General features: G+C 46.9%; 1 pseudogene; it reads right to left on the reverse strand.

Moving 5' to 3' along the window:
- Positions 1-377: 377 nt before the first annotated feature.
- Positions 378-1,218, reverse strand: LOC134730090 (large ribosomal subunit protein eL15-like; annotated as a pseudogene).
- Between the last annotated feature and the right edge of the window lie 18,927 nt (positions 1,219-20,145).

Genomic DNA, 20,145 nt, shown 5'->3' on the forward strand with positions numbered 1-20,145 from the left:
TGAGGCTGCAATGAGCTATGGTCGTACCACTGCACTCCAGCCTGGGTGACAGAGCGAGACCTCATCTCTAAAAAATTAGAAAGAAAAATAAAAAATAGATTTGTGTTCCAAGTAAGAAAAGCTTAACAAGCTGCCGTTGCCAGCAGACTCTAGGTTTACTTGGAGGAGGTGGGGATTGTATTCTACCTCCAGCACCATGGCCCTCAAAGGCACCCAATGGTAAGTGTCCTCCGTGGCTCCCTGTTGCTTTTTGAGAGTCAGGCCTTCACTGGGCACTCAAGGCTTCTTCAACCTGACCTGCCCCCTCCAGCTCACTCCCACACTTTGGTGCTCCAGTTATTCAACTCCAGGCCATTCTATGACTGCTTTTGCTGTGGCCCAACATTACCTTTTGCGCACTGCAATTCCCTCCACTTTGGAAGCTGTTCATCCGCTTCTCCATGGAGTCCCATTCTTTTTTTTTTGACTGTCCTAAATTGTTTATTAGGTATGAATTTTACAAACTTTAATTATATTAGCGGTAATGGTGGAGCTGGAGAGTATTGCGCCTTCTTTAAGCTGCCTGGCGAGAACCACCAGTAGTGTGGTGGAACTTATGGCCCTTTCCAAGGCCAGGGCTCTTTCAGCCTGCAGATGTCAGCCCACGCATCTCCCTGTGCTTGTGGAGTGGTTTGATGATCCATTGGGTGTCAGGATTTCTTCTGATAGCTTTATGGAATGGATCAATGAGGATAACCTCAGAAAATTTTTATGTGGAATCTTCACCAACCCTGTAAGAATTCAGGACGCTCAGAGCCCCATGGTGGCGTCCAGCTCGCTCCTCTGCAACGGACTGAAGGCTTCGAGCAAACTTTAGCTGGTTAACACCATGATGGACAGGCTTGCTGTAAGTTGCACCCTTAGGAACTGGGCGTTTTCAGCCACCATGGCGAACATGAATCCTATATATAACGTAACCTTGCTTGGCCTTGTTTGTAGCCCAGTGGGTGCACTTTATCAGGCCGGGTGGGGCGGGGATCCCTGTGGAGAGCAGAGAGCTGGCGGTACTGCCAGCAGCGGACCCTCAGAAGAAAGCACATGACATCAGACTGCTTCTTTCTCCATAGCTCCAGGATGTACTTGTATGCACCCATCTTGGCTTACCTGATGGCTGCCGCCAGACCGGAGTCTAATTCTTTACTTATTCTTCTAGACCACGTTGAAATGTCCTCTCACATCAGAAGGTTTCTATTTTGAGCTCTCCAGGGAGAGGTCAGCAATTATTCATGCATTCCAATGCCGCATTTGTGGAATGCTTTACTATGTGCCAGATGTGGGGGATAAAGAGTGAACAAAAAGAGACACAGTCTCTAACTTCATGGAGTTTATATCCTGTTCAAAACAGAGAGTTAATCAAATACAGACACAATTGAGTATGTATTTAGAAATCTAAATTAGTGCCCCTAATGAAACAAGTTCTAGCAGAATGCTTAACAAGGGATCTGACTAAATTGGTGTATTGGAAAAGGCTTCCCTAAAGAAGGGATGCTGAAGCTTCAGGTCCAATTAGACAGGTGAGTGCGGAGTAGGGAGGGCAGCATGTGCAAAGGTTCTGTGGCAGGAATGATGGTGTACGGTGACTGTCCATCTTGGTCTACCCCAGGCAGTCCCTATTGTCCTGGCTTATTGATTAATAGCGTTCTCTTCCTTTCTCCAAAGTGGCCTGGTTTGGAAGGTAAATTATATGGTTGACTAACTAAATAAAAAGAAGCTGGCTGGCCACAGTGTCTCACGGCTTGTAATCCCAGCACTTTGAGAGACGGAGATGGGTGGATGACAAGGTCAGGAGTTTGAGACCCGCCTGACCAACATGGTGAAACTCCGTGTCTACTAAAAATACGAAAATTAGCTGGGTTTGGTGGTTCATGCCTGTAATCCCAGCTACTCAGGAGGCTGAGGCAGGAGAATCACTTGAACTTGGGAGGCAGAGGTTGCAGTGAGCCGAGATCATGCCATTGCACTTCAGCCTGGGTGACAAAGTGAGACTCCATGTCAAAAAAAAAAAAAAAAAAGGCTTAGAGTGTCAGGACTGCCATGCTGGAGAGGCTGGCAGGGACTAGACCACATAGAAGGCTGGAGAAGGAGATCATTATCTTGCCTAAGAATAATGAGACACCATTCACCATTGAAGGGTTTCAGACAGGGTGTGCCAGGGTATTCTCTACTTTTCAAAACAACTTCCCCCTTCTCTATTCTCCCAAAGTGTTTTTGGTGCCTGCTGTCTTCAGGATCTACCTTGCATATTATGGGTTGTCGTTTCCATAGTTCTTCTCTCCCTAGACTGTGAGCTTTGTGAGGGACAGAAGGAACCTCTCCTGGATGATGCTTCATGTCCTTCTCCTTCCTGCTTGCTGGGTGTTGGGTGGGAACAAATTTATGGAAGATCTTCCATGGCTTCAAAGCTGGAGCTTCATTGGGTAGTTTATGTGAATAATAAATTAACTTCTATTATGTCTGAGCTATTATAAATGACTAGGAAATATTCAAAGGGAAAATACTAGCTACTGTGCATTGAGCCCATGGGCTGTGTTAGGCCTTGCACACTTTATACACACTATTTCATTTAGTCATGAAAATATTTACCTCATGGATAAGGAAACAAAGATTCACAGAGGTGACTTGCGCAAGGCGATACAGTGAATGAGCTGGGATTTAAATCAAGAATGTCTGACTTAAAAGCCAAAGCTGGGCCGATCATGCCTATAATCCCAGCCCTTTAAGAGGCCGAGGTGGGCGGATCACGAGGTCAAGAGATCAAGACCATCCTGGCCAACATGGGGAAACCCCGTCTCTACTAAAAATACAAAAATCAGCTAGGTGTGGTGGTGCACGCCTGTAGTCCCAGCTACTCGGGAGGCTGAGGAAGGAGAATCACTTGAACCCAGGAGGCGGAGGTTGCAGTGAGCTGAGATCACGCCACTGCACTCCAGCCTGGCGACAGAGTGAGACACCATCTAAAAAAAAAAATATCCAAAGCTCTTAAAACAGCAACCATGAAATTAGCAGCCCTCAATTTCTCCATTTGTGGGATCAGAGAGAATCTCCCCACCCTGTGGATCCAAAGATGAGGTTGGCCATTGTCCTGCTAGGTAGAGCTTCACCAGAGCAGATGCTGGGGTAAGGGAGGTGCGTGGGAGAGACGGGCATCCCACACCTGCAGTCATAGCCTCTGCTCCCATGTCTACATCAAGTACCCAGCTCAGACAGGGGGCGGTGGTATTTCTTTCACCAGCCTGCAGTTTGGCAGGTTCCTCAAAGAGAAATGCTCTTACATTCATTTAAAAGTCTAAGTAGGGACAGCACAAATTATTAGTGTTTGAAATATTTATAAAGTCTCTTGTTTGCCATGGCATAGGAGGTGATAGACCACAAATAAAAGAAAACCGCAGATGCACCACGCATGGAGAGAGACGGAGAGGGGCAGGAATGTTGTCTGCCTGCCGCCACCTCATTTTTGAAGGCTGCTAAGCCAGGTGAATTTTCATTCTGTGTTTTCTGAAACTGACTTCCTTTCTACGGCTCTGTTCACCTCTCCCTCCTTAAAATGATCACCAGACACTTAAACGGAGGATTTCAACATCACAAACCATGAACATTAGGGCAAGCTGGGGGAAAGGCAGATGAAATCACTCTGTTTTTATTTTTGTTTTTTTGAGAAAAGGTTTCACTCCTGTCACCCAGACTGGAGTGCAATGGTATGGTCTCGGCTCACTGCAACCTCTGTCTCCTGGGCTCAAGCAATTCTCCTGCCTCAGCCTCCCAAGTAGCTGCAACTACAGTTGCATGCCACTGTGCCCGGCCAGTTTTTGTATTTTTGTAGAGACAGGGTTTTGCTATGCTGCCCAGGCTGGTCTTGAACTTGACTCAAGTGATCTGCCGACCTCAGCCTCCCAAAGTGCTGGGATTACAGGCATGAGCCACTGCACCGGGCCAGAAACACTACTTTAAAATTTTTCTGGGAGTCTAAAATGATATCAAAATTAAAAAGTTTAAAAAACACACACACACACACAACATAAACTTATACAGCGTTTAAGTTGGGGAAAAAAAGCATGGAGAAAAATAAATGTGCTTTTCTGATTTAATAGATGTAAAAACCAAAGTCACCCAGTGAGTCAAGGATGAAAAGTGAGGTCGTCCGTCCGACTTCCAGCCCGGACCTCCCTTTTTGCTGATCTTTGGCCACTTAAATGCACATGCTAATAATTTAGAAAATAGGTGCTTAGGTCCTGCTTTGGGAATTACCATGGCTTGAATGTATTCATTGATGTGCATATGTACATACATCTGTTTATACATGTATATGCATTCATTCACTCATATCAATGAATGAATGAATGAATGAATGAACTCATTTGCACTCATTTACTAACTCAGCAAGTACTGTGCTATGTGCAGGAGATACAGCAGTGAGCAAGAGAGATTTGGCCCTGCCTTTCCTGAGCTAGTAAAAGACGTGGTTTCAGGTAACGTCTTGCGCTTCCAGTTGATCCCACGAGGAGCTCTGGAGTGTGACTTGTACCCTAGAGTTGTCCTGCCTTGGAGTAAAGAGGCTGGCCTTTTGTACCCTTGTATTAGTCAATTATTGGCTACATGACACCAATGTATCCAACTGGTGCAGAGGGGATGGTGCACCCTCTCCAGGATTTCCAGGTAAGGCAACTCCTGTCAGTGGAGGGCAGTGTTAGCTGTGGGGTGCTGCTGTGTTAGCAGCAAACATTCACCACGGCAGGGGGCTGGACTTACCAATGTACATTACCAGTTTAATATACATTTAATGTACAACACCAGTTTAATGCACATTTAATGTACCATCAAGGAGGTTGGATGCATTGACTTTTCAAAGGGGATCTGAGTGGGGCACCAATGGCATCTACTACGTGAGAGACAGAGCTTTATCCTACTGGGAAAGTGGGGGAGGCAATCTAGAATTCACACTTCTATGTGATCTCAATTTGAGGGATGAGGGAGCTGGGCTATTTACCCACCAACTCCTGGCAGCCCTTACTGAAGGTGACTCCTGGGGAGGTTAATTCTCAGTGTGGCCTGTGTGTAGCCACAGAGAGCTCCAGCAGCCGACAGTCATGTGCTGGAAGGTGGAGATTGGGCAGATGTGCTTGGAAATGGGGAGCATTATGGAAATGTGGGTGTGTGGGATGCCAAGATCATCTGCTCCAGGTGGCCTGGACCAATCAGACTTATCCCCCAGAAATGTGGAATGAGGAAGCTGGTGGAAGCTTGGAGTCTCAGGTCAGCTGAGGACCAGGGCAAGGAAATGACAGCTGTGGCTGGAGTGGTCATCATGGCCTTTTGCGTGGTGAAAATGTATGGGCATGAAGGTAAGGCGTCATCAGCATTAATGGCCAGGACAGATGGGGAGTAGGGAGCTGTGTGCATGGAGATGCTGGGGAGTCACTTGGGGAAGGGGGTAGTTGGCTGGGGACCCCACCTGGGGTCTGATTATTCTTTTATTTGTTCATTCATTCTACAGATATTTATTGAGACTATTGAGATCATGATGTGCCAAGCATTGTGCTCAATGCGGGGAATATGAAGGAGGAATAAAACAGACAGGGTCCTTGCTCCCTTGGAGTTTACGTTCTATGTGTGTGTGGGGGTGGGGGTGGGGGCAGGTAGGAGGGGGGATAAGTAAATAAATGAACAAGATAATCAGAGAGTCAGGTACATTCAGTAAAGGAAACCCAACAGGGTGCAAGGTGGGGAGAGTATCTGATGATGAGGGTACTTTCAACAGGCGATCATAGGCAAATTCTGACCATCTCCACTTTACAGATGAGGAAACCGAGGCTTTGAGAGGGTAAGGAACTTGCCCAAGTGCATTCAGCTAGCAAGCGGCCCTTTCTGTAGATCTCGTCTGTCTCTCTGTAATACCTTCTACTCCTTGGCTCTGGGTTAATTCCTTGAGCCAACAGAGATTAGAGCCACTCTTTCTGCTTTCCCTATCAGTGATTTTGTGATTTGGAGAGCAGGACACTGATCCTCCTGAGTCCCTGCCCAGACCCTTCTGGGCACGCACTGGCCTGGGATGAGCTGTGACTCACAGCTTTGGGGCCATCCTCACATTGCAACTGTCAGGGTCCAGGAGAGTAGAGTGGCTCTGGGGACAGGGAGGCTCGTCCCGGCCCACCACTCGTTCACTGTGGGACCTTGGGCGAATGACCTCACTTCTCCAAGTCCCAGTTTCCTCCTCTGTCACATGCCAGCACCAGTTGTCTCTACCTCCTGGCACTATTGTGAAGATTAAACGAGCTAACACTTGTGTAGGACTTGGCGCCGTGCCCAGCACAGTAAACACTCACATCAAGCTCAGTTTGGGCAGCTGCTGCCCCCAAATACTCTGATCACCTGTCGGAGGGTCCGAAGGGGCAAGGGAAGGCAGGCACTCTCATCCATGATCTTTAAGACCCTCAGCCCCTGAGTGACCCTGAACCGGAGCCGGGGGTGGAGAAGAGGCAATTTTCCGACTTTGGGTCAGGACTGCCAAAGCCAATTAGGGAAGTCAGACGGGCGGCAGCCTCCAGCACCCAAGCAAACCGATGTGGCAGCCAGCGGAGGGGCCAGCTCACTCTGACCTTAAACCCAAACGCTCCTGCCCACATCTGCAGCTAAATAAACCAAGTAAATCATGCTGGCAGATAGATAATTAAATAATTATCAGGCACTTAATAACAAGGAGTGGGTGTTCTGAATTACCATATTAGACAGTGTCTTTGAGGACTAATTGTTGCATTACATCAGAGTTACTCATTCATTATTCTTGTCATTTCGGGTGATAATTTGCACTTTAGGAGACAGCGACAATTTTAGCAGGCAATTAGAGACGTGTCAGGCCTGGCCCCGTGAGTTACTGTCACAATTATTGCCTCTTTTTCCAGGGTCCTCATTTGCAGTCGTGTATTTAAGGGGATTTGGGTAATTCCAGGCCTGGGCAAAACAACCAACCCACGGGATAGCGGCAGGGTGAGGACACAGCAGCCGCCACCATTGGAGCAAGGAAGGGGCGGCTTTCCCAGAAGTGGTGGTGCGGAGCTCGGGCCAGCAGGCAGAGCTGAGCAGGGCTGTCGGAGCCACATCCAGTCACTGAAAACGAGAGTTCTACCTCCCAAGTAGTTCGTGATGCTGCCTGTTCCTCTCTTGGCTTCTTGTCACCCACTCAACCTAGGCTTTTGTTACTGCTTACCTGAACCTTTGCGATGAGTTCTTCCCAGGCCCTGGGGAGGCAGAAAGGAGGAGAGAATGAGAAGGGAGAACAGAGAAGAGGAGAGGGGAAGGAGTAAAAGAGAGGAAGGAAAAAAGATGTAGAAATCATGTTTTTAACTTTCTGTCTTTGATGATGCTTGGGAATTGTGGAGGTCTTGAGGATCCAAGGAGGGAGTGCCCCTCCCAGGGTTAGGTAATTCCTAGAGGTAGCAAACCACTTCTCTTCTGGAGCAAGCCTTTGATATGCAAACCAACGAATCCTGAGTCTTTTTTTCAACCTCCTGCCCTCCAGGACGCTATCCCCCTGTTCCAAATCACCCCAGGACCAGGAACCAGACAACTAGGGACTGCCCCTATAGCCCAGAGTCAGCCGAAATTATTCAAAGTGGCCAATGCTAAGTCTGCCTACCCTGGCTCACCTGTTCTTTCCAGTAAAATCCATGATATTGTTATCATTAGTATTATTACTGTTTTTGAGACAAGGTCTCACTCTGTCTCCCAGGCTGGAGTACAGTGGCACAATCTTGGCTCACTGAAACCTCTGCCTCCCAGGCTCAAAAGATCCTCCCACTTCAGCCTCCCAAATAGCTGGGAGGACAGCGTGCACCACCGTGCCAGGCTAATTTTTTGTACTTCTTGTAGAGGCTGGGTTTCACCATGTTGCCCAGGCTAGTCTCAAACTCCTGGGCTCAAGAGATCTGCCTGCCTCGGCCTCCCAAAGTGCTGGGATTATAGGTGTGAGCCACCATGCCCAGTCTATTATTATTATTATTATTATTTTATTTTGGCTACCATTAACTGAGAAAACAAAATCCATGATAAAGGCCCTGGCCTATGCTTTCCCTGGCTGCTTCTGCCCTGCGTAACGTGTTACGCCCCCTCCTCTTGGGAACTGTGAGTAATAAACTATCTTTTCAATAGCAGTCGTCTTCCTGCTGTGTGGGTCTCACCTAAATAAAAACCAAATCCTGTGTGCAAAATAGAAAAGAATATAGGAAACAAGAGAAGAGAATAGAAGAAGAAAGAGAAAAATGAAAGAAAAGAAAGAAGAGAGGGAGATGGAGAGAGAAATAAGAGAGAAAAGGGAACGGGAGAAAAAAGCTTGAAAGAAGGAGAGAGAAGACTGGAGAAAATAAAGAGGGAGAGAGATGAGAAAAGGGAAAAATCAATGTGGAAAGGAAGGAAAGGAGGGAGAGGGAGAAGAAAGAGATGGGGGAGAAGTGGGGGAAGAAGGGGAAGACTGGAGGGAAGCTTGCATGTGAAAGTTATATATGAAACCAACATTTTTTTTCCCGTTGCTTGGAGTGTTTACTTTTCAGTGAAATCCAATGTCTGGGTTCATTTACCCACAGCTGACTCACTTGACCCTGGGCAACTTCAGAACAGACACCATGAATCAATGACTCAGAATAGGCTCTCAGAAAATATGTTTGACTGGCTCCACAGTGTGAATCAAGAAAAATAAAGCACGATTAAATACACACGTGAAACTCCACAGAAAGGGAAGAGTTTCAGCTTCAAAGCAATGACTTCTTAGCTCTGTTCTTAGCAATTAGACAGGAAGAGACTGCAGTGACTGAACTGGGCCTCCTTTTTCCTTGGCTTAGACTTGGAAGGAATTATCGGTTCAGAATGCATGCTGCCAGGAGAGAGGGCAGCTGCTGGAGGGATGTGTGGCCCAGTAACAGTCAGAGGTAGTAAAACTCCGTGCCTCAGAATGTAGGCCTGGAGTCTCAGCTCCACTACTTATTAGCTGTGTGACCTTGGGCAAGTCACATTTCTGAAATCATAATTTTCTCATCTCAAGGTGGATGTGCTAGTGGGCTTTGCTGAGCTTTAACAAAATCAAGTCTATAAAGAATTATGGGCCAGGCACTGTGGCTCACACCTGTAATACTACACTTTGGGAAGCCAAGGTGGGAGGATCGCTTGAGGCCAGGAGTTTGAAACCAGCCTGGGCAGCACAGTGAGACTCCCATCTCTACAAAAACTAGAAAAACTAGCTGGGTGTGGTGACGAGCACCTGTAGTGCCAGACACTTGGGAGGCTGAGGGGGAAGATCTCTTGAGCCCAGGAGTTGGAGGCTGCAGTGAGCTCTGACTGAACCATTGCACTCCAACCTGGGTGGCAGAGTGAGACCTTTACTCTCCACTAAAAAAATGTATAGGACCTGATGCAAAGAAAGTGTTTCTGGGTAAGTGGGAGCTACTGTTTTATTATTATTATTTTAAATTTGATTTAGTGTATGGTTATCTGTCCCTGTATGGCTTTGATCTGAACCCACCATCTCCCTGGTCCTATCGGGTTAGAAGGTGATTCTGGTGTTTGGGCTGGTTCCCTCTGGCACTGGAACTGGCCCTTCCTAAGATGGTTCCTCTGAGGGTTAGGATTCTCCCTTGACCTTACTGCTTGGGGCATGCTACCCCAAACGTCGCAAGTCCACTCCCTGGCTGGGAAGCAGAAGGAAGGGCCATCTTACAACATGCACTCAGCATCCACTGCATGCCAAGCCTCATGCCAACCACATAACATTCGTCACTTTATTAAGCTTCACAGTAGCCTCTGAAGTAGGGGCAAGTAATCCATTCCCATTTTACACATGAGACAGGCAAAGAGAGGTAGAATAGGTTCTTTAGGGTGATACAGCCACTCAGTGGCAGAGTCAAGATTTGAGCCTGACTCAGGATCTTTTTGCAGTCTTCCCTGTCTCCTAAGATGCAATATCATTACCTGATGTGGTCACCCCACAGGTGAAAAACTCTAACAGTGCTTTGAACCCATTTCTGCAGCAAGAGTTGGCTTCATACGCAAAATGGGTTTTTCCCAAATGTGTAAAAAATTATATTTGAAGAAAACCACAAACGATTATGTAAAAAGTAAAAGTGACTGTGGACATTACATTTTAAGGATAAGTATAACATATATAAATCTATGTGTGTATATATATATATACACACACACACACATCCTACACGCATGCACGCACACATATATGCATAAGCTAAATGGAGTTAATTAAGTTAAAACCACAGTAAATCTGACAGATTCATATTAACACGATGGTCAAAACTGTAGGAAATATAGTATTTTGAAAAAGAATAAATCCAGCCAATTACAGATTTATGTTGACGCCAGCACAGTTACCACCGTTTTACAATAATCATTGATCAATCAACGTTTTATGACAAAACTATAATTTTCACGTGTTTCACCCTCACCTAAAAGTTTCCTCGTTTGCTTAATTCCCAGAATGTGATTCCATAAATCTTTCTCTTTGCGATATTAAGTAGATAATAAGAATGCCATGTAAGATTTGCTTATGGTTTAAACCACAGTTGCAAATGATTTATAATTAGGGCCAAATCTAAGACAAAACATTATTAAAGTCAAAACCAGCTGTAAATTGGTGCGGTTGGCTTGGGCATTTAGGAATTTATCGGGGTTTGATGACAGTATTTCCTCTGGTGATTTCCAAGGGGTCTGCTGACACCAAGGGGAGATATTTATGATTAAGGGAAAGCTGCAGAACTACCGGGGTGTCCCTGGTGGCATCAGCCAAGGGGACTGCCAGGCCTGACTCCGTGTGTCATCATCAAAGGCAAAACCCTCAGTGTGGGTCTCTCTAGGCATGTCAGCCACCACTGAGGGGCTCAGAGTCCACCCTGCTCTTCCCACGGGCCGATCTCCTTGGAGTTTTCAGCTGAAGAAGTTTCTTGGAACAAATCAGACCATGAGAGTGTCACTTGTGCAACATGTGTTTATTGAGCACCTACTATGTGCAAGGTCCTGGGGATACAGTGGTCAACTAATGAAGCAAATACGTCTGCTCTCATAGTGTTGTGGAGAAGAGACCTCATCCTCTACACATAGGAGGTAAGGCAGAGGCCAATGTAGGTGGGAGGTTGGAGAGATGCGGGTAATGGGTGAGAGGGAAGCTGGTAGGAAGTGGGAGAGAAGCTAGGCTGTTGGAGAGTGGGAAGGGAGGCTGGTTGGGAGGTGAGGGGGAAGTTACAGGGATACAGGGGAGGCTGGTAAGGGGTGGGAGGGAGGATGTAGAGTCCATTTAAAATAAAGTTGTCAAGGAAGGCCCCCTGGAGGAGGTGGTGTTTCCTTTGTTTTAGGGGTGGAGGAGTGAGCCAGGGTCTGTCTGGGGAAAGAGCATTGGTAGATCTCTTTCTGAGGAGGAGAGATCAGTAAATGCAGAGGCTGTGAGAAGACAGCATCCCAGCACACATAAGTAACAGGGAAGAGCCCAGTGTGACTGCAGAAGAGTGAGCGATGGGGAGATCGGGGAGTGGAGTCAGGGCTCAGGCCATGCGCTGCCAAGACCTTGGATTTCTGGTGATGGGGAGGCCATAGAGGAGGGTTGAACAAGGTGGTGACCTACTCAGATAGACATTTCAAAAACAATTGTTTTGGATACTGTTTGGACAAATGACTGTAGGGCCAGGAGCAAGATCGGAGGCATTCCTGCTATCCAGGTGGGAAAGGAAGGTGGCCAAGACCAAGAGGTAGAGAGGGGGAGAGATGAGTGCACTTGAAGTCATTTTTGGAGTAGAGCTGCCAGGACTTGTTGATGAATTGGACATTGGATGTGACAAGGAGGGAGGAATAAAGGTTGGGTCGTCTGAGTGAAGGTTGAGTTGTTTTAGGCCTGAGCACCTATTTGCATGATGGTGCCTGTTCCTGAAATGAGGACTGGAGGTGATACCAGGTTAGAGAAAGAGTGGCATAGGATGTAGATTTTGGCAAGGGGTTGTGAAGCTTGAGATGCCGTTAGTTTCCAAATGGAGAGGTCAAGGGAGCAGGTGAATATGTGAGTCTGACCTCTTTTGGGAGAGAGGTCAGGCTGGAGTGAGAAAATATGAAGGCATCAGCCTAAGGATGGGTTTAAGCCATGAGGTCACCAAGAACCGAGGACAGATAAGTACAAGGGAACATCTACAGCTGAGTCCCGAAGCCTGCAACATTTAGGCATTGGGGGAAAGGAGAAGCACCCGATAGTGGACATCCAGAAGGAGATTTCACTGACGTTGGAGGAAACCAAGAGCATGTGGTGTCCTTGGAGAGAACATCAACCCACAAAGGTGAAGCCATCAGTGGTATCAAATACAGCTGAGAGGTCAAGTAAGATGACAATGGACTCTGACTACTGGCTTTGGAAACATGATGGTCTTCGGCCACGTGGACATCAAAAGTTCTGAATTCTTGGACTGCACTTTGACATTTTTTCATCAACCTCCCTGTAAGACATTTCAAGAATCAATGGTGTCGAAATTGCTTAATTTCTTGGAGATCTGTTTTTGAAGAGCATCCTCTACTGCATGACAGCTGCCTTGGTATGATCACCTAGGAGGTATTGCTTCCAGGGGAATACCAAGGAAATCTGCTTCTTTTGAATAACTGACTATATTTTCCATCTTTAAACACGTAGATTCCTATTCCCTTCTTTGCTTTGGCCACTAGTTGCTTAGCAACTGCATCCGGACAGCGTGTTTTGTGTGCCAAACTCATTCTTGGTTCCATCCTATTTTTTATTCTCATTTTCCCTTTGCCCTGGTTACCTTCTCTATTTTATTTTAATCCTCTTGTAATGTGCACTTTTCTCTCTAACGTGTGTATTTCTGGTGTGTAATCACTGTAAATTTCTCTGGAACCATATGGGGGTAAATAGTGTGACAAATGCCAAATGTTATGACTGTTACGTAGATACCCCTGAGCCTTGATTAAGAACCCGCATCCATCCCGATGGGGAGAAAAGAGACCTGGGCATGGAGCCAGGAGGTATTTACTCTAGTTCTGGCTCTGTCCCTAAATAGCTGGGTGACCCTGGCAAATCTAGTCCCCTCTCTGAATCTCAGCTACTTCCATTATCACACACAGGGGTTATACTAGCTTGGGATTAGCAAACAAGAGGCGCCCATGCACTGACCATCACCTGGTTCCATAGTGGACATCACTCATCAATTAGGCACTCTTTGGCATTGGGCTTAAACAAGACATCAGAATCCTCCTTAACACCGTACCTCAGGCCACGGCTACCAGTTAATGGGAGTTGGCGTGCTAAAGGAGGCCTGTTTGCACTATGGGACTAAGCAACATTTCTATGTGAGATTGACTGTTGCTGATGAACTAGAACCCTAGTACCATCTGTAGTGGCTGGTGTTCTATTGTCCACATGATAGCATTTCAAAGCAGAGGGGATGGAAAGGCATTGTGGGAAGGCTCTATAATAATTATATAAAATTATAAAGTATACCATGTATATCCTAGCATTTGTCATTGGATGTATGAATATATCCTTAAGTATATCCATAGAGGGTATGGTCAGACCATACCCTCTGTTTACTTAAGCTGAGCGTTTAGGACCTCAGGATATACAGGCTTACTGAATGCTGAATCTCAGAGATAATGATTTGCCTTCTATTGGAATAAGCAAACTCAGTAATTTCCATGATCACTAAAATGTGTTGTTTTTTGTTTTTTCTTTCCAAATAGAAATAAAGACATAATCCAACATTTCTTTTTAAATCATCCTTTACATGTCTGGGAAAAAAGAAAAAAAAAAAACCTTTTCTTAATAGAGAAACTGGGAAACTAACTTTTAATTAATTAATTGATGTTCAAAAAATTCCCCGTTGCCTAGTGTAATTGAGTGTATCTATGTCTATGTTCTTTGAGATTCACAGAGCCATAACTATGTGACTCACACAGTACTAAGACCTCCCTAATTAATTCCTTCCTATAACCCTTTGAGGTGGCTAATTTTATTATTCCCATTTTAGCACTCAGAAAATTGAGGCTCAGAGAGTGACCAGTTCAAAGTGCTTTCAAAAACTGTCTTCAAAGATATCTCCGCTATAACAAAATCCTCACCAAAAACTTACAAGAATTCTGGCTTTCTGTCCTCGTTTTTGAAACCTCAATGAGAAATTGATGGCTTCAATAGAGATTCTGTGAACAGGCTTTTATCTCAGAAAGAGGGTGATATTTTCTACATTTTCCCATTTCTCCATTTAATCCCCCTTCAACCTGAGAGCTAGGCATGGTTGTGACACCCCTTTTACAGATGAGAATAAAAAGGCTTTGAAAGTGGTGCCTTGCCAAAGCTTGTAGATTTGAACCCGTGCGTGACTCCAGATCCTCTCCTCCAGGATAAACTGCCTTTCAGGATGAACTGTCCTCCTCAGGACTAAGCGCAGGCGTATATTACTTCTTTGCAGAAATGAAAATGAAGGAACAAGATGATGATGGGGATTTCCAAATGTAGGTCCTTTATTCAGATGCCAGGTTGCTGGGGGAGGAGGGAGGGAGATTTGGCCAGCAGGAAAGACTTGGTGTCAGACGGCTGTTTGCATATGGTGATCTTGGTTTCTTGTAGCCAGTGACAAGTGGGTTACCTGGTTCTGCGGGCAGAAATATATTTTGGGATTCACTCTGGCCCAGGCACTATGGACACTAAATATTTCCTGAATAAATGATGGTTGAATAAGTGAACGAACAAATGAATGACAGCCCTGCTTGTTAGCACCCCAGCAAATGTCCGACATCTTGCATCTTTCAAAAACCCATTTACGACGCCGAGCCATAGACGCCTTGCCTGCTCTGCCCCCAGATTCCAGAGGCAGCCACCCCCCTCCCATCTCTGTTTGGGGAGCCACATCCAGGAGATTTGCTGCAGCAGCACGAACCGGCTGACAACACAATTCTTCCTGTTCCCAGGGAAAGCCTTTATTTTGCTTTGTTCTGCACTTGAAGGGAGCAGGCACAAGGCTGCCAGAAGAGCTCAGCTACTTTAGGCTGTGCTGTTTGGAACGAGGGATGTTAAGCAGAAAGGCCCAGGCTGGTGGGGGACTGGGAGGCTGCCTTCCAGCCCATCCCTGCTGCTTGACCTTGGATGCGTCATTGGTGGTGGAACATAGGTTCAACTATCTTTAAAATCAAGGCTGGGCCGGCGCGGTGGCTTACGCCTGGAATCCTAGGACTTTGGGAGGCGGAGGCGGGCGGATCACCTGAGGTTGGGAGTTCAAGTCCAGCTTGGCCAACATGGTGAAACCCTGCCTCTGCAGAAAATACAAAAATTAGCTGGGCGTGGTGGTGCGTGCCTGTAGTCCCAGCTATTCGGGAGGTGAAAGCAGGAGAATCACGTGAATCAGGGAGGCAGAGGTTGTAGTAAGCCGAGATTGTGCCACTGGGCAATAGCACGAGACTCTGTCTCAAAAAAAAAAAAAAAAAAAAAAAAAAAAATCAAAAAAATCATGGGCTGGTGAGATTGCACCACTGCATTCCAGCCTGGGCAACAGAGTGACAGCTTGTCTCAACAAAGACAAAAAAAAAAAAAAAAAAAAAAATCAAGGGCCTGGCATGGTGGGTCATTCCTATAATCCCAACACTTTGAGAGGCCCAGACAACGAGGATCGCTTGAGGCCAGGAGTTTGAGACCAGCCTCAGCAACATAGTGAGACCTCTGTCTCTATAAAAATTTTTTTAAAGAAATCAGCCAGGCATGGTGGCACATGCCTGTAGTCCCAGCTACTCAGGAGGCCAAAGCAGGAGGATTACCTGAAGCCAGGAATTTGATACCAGCCTGGGAAACAAAGCTCTCTACAAAAAATATTTTAAAAATATTAGGTGGGCATGGTGGCACGTATGCACCTATAGTACTCAGGAGGCTGAGGCTGGAGGATTGTTTGAGCCCAGGAATTCAAGGCTGCAGTGAACTGTGATTATACCACTGCACCCTAGCCTGGGTGACAGAGCAAGACCCTGTCTTTAAAAAAAAACAAGCAGGCTGGAAGAGATGCTCCTGGAGTCTTTTCTAGGTCAACAACATACCTTCATTTAGGTGGTAGGCACACAGTGCCTTGCAGGGAGCAGGAGCTGAATACATCCTTGCTGTTCTGATTTCAAAAAACACCAATCCCTCCCTCCCTCCCTGCTCCCTCCCTTCCTCTCGCTCTCCTTCCTTCCTGTCTTTCTCTCTTTCCTTCCTGTCTTTCTCCTCTCTCTCCCTCCCTCCTTTCTCTCCCTCCCTCTCTTTCTTCTTTCTTTCCCTTCCTTCCTTCCTTCCTTCCTTTCTCTCTCTCTCCCCCCCCCCCCCCCCCGCCTCCCTTTCTTTCCTTCTTTCTTTCCTTTTCCACCTAGGCTGGAGTGCAGTGGGCGCGATCTCGGCTCACCGCAACCTCCTCCTCCCCGGTTCCAGCAATTCTCCTGCCTTAGCCTCCTGTTTGTTTTAATAAAGATAGGGTTGCACTTTGTTGGCCAGGCTGGTCTGAACTCCTGACCTCGGGTGATCTGCCTCCCTCGGCCTCCCAAAGTGCTGGGATTGCAGGCATGAGCCACCGCGCCGGCCCTTGCTCCTTTCCTGAGCGGCTATTTTGAGAGCGATGGAGAGGAGAGGGTATTAGATTCCTTACCTTGAGGTCGGGGAGGGGAGGGTGATGCTAGTGGTGGACGAAAGACTTGAAGATAATGAGAAATTGCATCAACTTTACCCAGGCTGTTTCTGGGTCTAGAAGCAAGCAAAAATAAGGCGGGAGGGGGTGGGGGGAAGAAAAAGAGGCATTTATTTTGGAGCCGTATCGGAAGCACAAGTGTCAGGGGCTGAAAGGCCGCCTTCTCCTGCGGGCTAAGGGTGTGGGCGACAGCTCGCACATTCAAATAAGGGAGCGATTACACCGCGCTTGCTTCTGAAGACGGATTTCCTGGTAGGGGGAGCGGGCGGGGGGGCTGGGCCGGTGTAAAGGGGACGGCAACATTAGGCTTTGGCAAGTTAATTAGGGTTCAGGAGTCCTGCGAGCGAGCAGGGGGAGAGGCTAGATTTGCATAAAGCCCATTTACATAATGTTCTTCACAAATTGTGCAGCCAGAAGGCAGGGAGGGGGTGGGGAGGGAAAGGGCTGGGGAGGGGGAGGTGGTTAGACGCCCGAGGCAGCCGCCGCCAAAGGGGGAAGGGCGAGGCCCGAGATGGGACCCGCCCCTCCTTCGCCGCTTCACCTCTCCCCTGCTCTTGTCTGCACCAGGGCCACCCTTGCCTATCTCGGCCCTCACCTCCTTTCTGAGCCGGACCCCACACTGTCTCCCATCATAGGGCCGGCCCAGAGCAGTCAGATTTCTAAACTGCCTCTATGGTCACGGGTCTCCCTTGCTTTAACCCTTTCCGGGACTCCTGGCTGCACTCAGGGTCAAGTCCCGGCTCCTTAGCCAACCTATGTGACTTCTCGTGATGGTCTTGCCCCTTTCACCCTCCTGACCTGGTTTCCTTCTAGTCCCCTCTTCCTAGCTAAGCTCAGTCCCACTGAAAAGCTATTGGCCCTGGACTCCTTTGGCTCTCACAAGCCTCCTCCAGTCCTGACTTGTCACCTGTCCTGGAATGTCCCTACCACAAAAGCTAGCTTCTTTGTGGCAACCTCACCTCCTGCTGCACCAAATACTCTGCTCTTGGGGCATTTTCTGAAGTCCCCATAACTTCCTCAAGTGGACTGCTAGCCCCCTTTTGTGCGACCGGGGAACCTTCACCCACCTGTATTCCAGAACTTACCACGCTGTCTAGTAACTGCACTGGGGAGGGTCTCTTTCCCCACTGGGCTGTGACCGCTCCAGAAAGGAACTTGCCTGATGCATCTCTGCATCCAGCTGGGGCAGGAGTATGCAAACAGTAGATGCCCAAAACTGTTGATTGAATGAATGAAATATGTCATCTCAGCCAGAGACTGAGACCAGGTTTCAGTCTGCCTGAAATGAGCCTGACCAGCTCTCTAATTTCTCTGGGGTTCTATCTACACCTTCTTTCCTTATTGGGTTCCTCAGCCTGTCCTGTGTTAGTAGCTGCAGAGGATGAAGAAGCTGTGGTGACCTCTGAGCCGAATTCTCCACTGAGGGAAGCAGGCTAAGGCAAGCAAAAGGGGAAAGGGCAACCCAGGCTGGGCACACAGCATGTGCAAAGGCCTGGTGGCCGGAAAGTGCATGGAATGTTTGGAATGTGGAAGAGGATTGAGTGGGTTAAAGCCAGAGATGAAAGATGGAAAATATGGCGAGGCTCCTATTCTGAACTTAAGAGGCTGAAAAAGTTCTGGTAGATTTTTTTGAGCCTCTGAAGCTTTGTGATCAAGGAGAAGAAAGAAGAAAGTTGCAACCACTGAGCACCTACTGCGTGCCACTGAACAGGTGATGTAATTCAGTGGCCAAGCACAGTAGGGATTATTCTCTCCATAATTACCAGCGTGGAGGATGACGAGCCTGCTGGAGTCACTTGCCTGAAATCTCACAGCTGCAAAATGGTCAAGCAGGGCTTTGGACCCCTGGTTTCCAAATCCCGCGCTGCCTTCTGAATTCAATGTATTTATGTTTTAGAAAAGCAAATAAAATGGAAGGGAAATAGAAGAGAGAAAGAGGCAAAGAGAAAGACAGTTGGGGGGAGGCAAGCAGTCATTTAGAAAGAGAGAGAAAAAGGGAGAGAAGAGAGGAGAAAGACGGGGGAAGAAAGGGAGAGAAAAGAGAGGGAAGAAAGATAAAGAGAGGAGAGAGAAGAGGGAAAGAGAGAAGAGAAAGGAACAGAGGAGAGAGAAGAGGGAAAGAAGAGAAAAGAAAAAGAAAGGAGAAGAAAGAAAAAGAAAAGATCATGTCCTTTGCAGGAACATGGATGGAGCTGGAGGCCATTATCCTTAGCAAAATAACACGGGAATGGAAAACTGAATACTGCATATTCTCATTTATAAGTGGGAGCTAAATGACAAGGATACATGGACACATAGAGGGGAACAACACGCACTGGAGCTTATTGGAGGGTTGAGGATGGGAGGAGGGAGTGGATCAGGAAAAATAACTAATGGGTAGTGGGCTTCATTCCTGGGTGATAAAATAATCTGTACAACAAATCCCTATGACACAGGTATACCTATATAGTAAAACTGCACATGTACCCCTGAACTTAGAGTAAAACTTAAAAAAAAAAAGAGACAAGAGGGGAAGGCAAAACAGAGAGAAGAGAGGGGAGGGAAGAAAGAGGAGAAAGAGAGGAGAGTGAGAAAGTGAGAGAGGGGAGGGGAGAGAAAGAAGAGAAAGGAGAAGAGAAGGGAGAGGGAAGGAGAGAGAAAAGAGGAGTGAAGGAAAGAGAGAGAGAAGAGGAGAGAGAGGAAGAGAGGAGGAAGTGGAGGAGAGAAGGCTGGGAGGGAGGAGAGAAGGCTGGGAGGAAGGAGAGGAGACTCAGGTGTCAGTCACCCTGCACAGCGGCAGGGATGCTCCTGCTCCTAGACAGAGCTGTCCAATAGAACTTTCTGTGATCCCTAATCTGCCCTCCAACTCAAGTGCTCAGTAGCCTCAGGTAGCTACTGAGCCCTTGAAAAGTGGTTAGTGCAACTGAGAAGCTGAATTTTTATTGTATTTAGATTTATATTTAAATGCTCACATAAAGGTAGCAGCTACAGTATTGGACGGTGCAGCTTGAAGAGCAGTCCTTCTTTTTTCCATCAAGGTCCTGGCTTGAATTTTCTCTGGGTCCTTCTTGGCCTCCCCTTCTGGGACTCTGTTCTGAACCATGCATCCCTGATGTTTCCTTCCCTCATATTCCTGGACATCCTACCCATACTGAGGTTTAATTTTAGCTGATTCTTTCTCAAGGACAAAGTATATATTTTTATTTTAATTTATGTCGCCTGAACCATTTCCAAGTTTTACTTTTAGAACCTGTCAATATTAGTGACATGTGGCATTTTAGGTACTTTTCTGCTGGTGGGGCCTAAATTTATTGTCATTTTATGTCACTCGGCAAAATGCACAAAATGCCAGAAGTGTTATAAACAGAGACGATTTATGTTCGGGTTGGGGTGAGGTTAAGAGAATGAATATAATCAATTTTTTTTTCAGAGACTTTTATGCGAGTGTGAG

Source organism: Pan paniscus, chromosome 23 (assembly GCF_029289425.2).
Source record: "Pan paniscus chromosome 23, NHGRI_mPanPan1-v2.0_pri, whole genome shotgun sequence".
Classification (NCBI taxonomy): Eukaryota; Metazoa; Chordata; class Mammalia; order Primates; family Hominidae; genus Pan; species Pan paniscus.